The following is a 366-nucleotide window of genomic DNA, read 5'->3' as shown; positions in this document are numbered from 1 at the left end:
TCCTCTGGAAGCACCAGCCGCTGCGCTGCTGCAAGAAACGAATTGGGTGCTGGAGAGCTGCCTACGGGAGAGTCGACATGCTGCACCTCTTCTTGCTGCAGCTGCTGCTGCTGCTGCTGCTGCTGCTGCTCAGTTGCTTCCTCTTGATCGTCAGAGCCGCACAGCGGCCTGCGCAGGCGCCTTCTTTGCCTTTGATGCAGCGCAGCAGCAGCAGGTGCCGCTGCTGCTGCTGCTGCTGGTGCTGCTGCTGCTGGCGCTGCTGCTGCTGCTGTTTGAGTTGCTGCAAGGCCTGCAACAGCAGCAGCAAGAGGCGACTCACCGGCGCAGCCGTCATCGTAGGTCTCAGCAGCAGCTGCAGCAGGCTGA

This window comes from Eimeria tenella, genomic scaffold (genome assembly GCF_000499545.2).
Source record: "Eimeria tenella Houghton genomic scaffold, Eth_scaff2393, whole genome shotgun sequence".
Taxonomy (NCBI): domain Eukaryota; phylum Apicomplexa; class Conoidasida; order Eucoccidiorida; family Eimeriidae; genus Eimeria; species Eimeria tenella.
The sequence above is the reverse complement of the archived record's forward strand: the minus strand, read 5'-3'. Positions refer to the sequence as shown.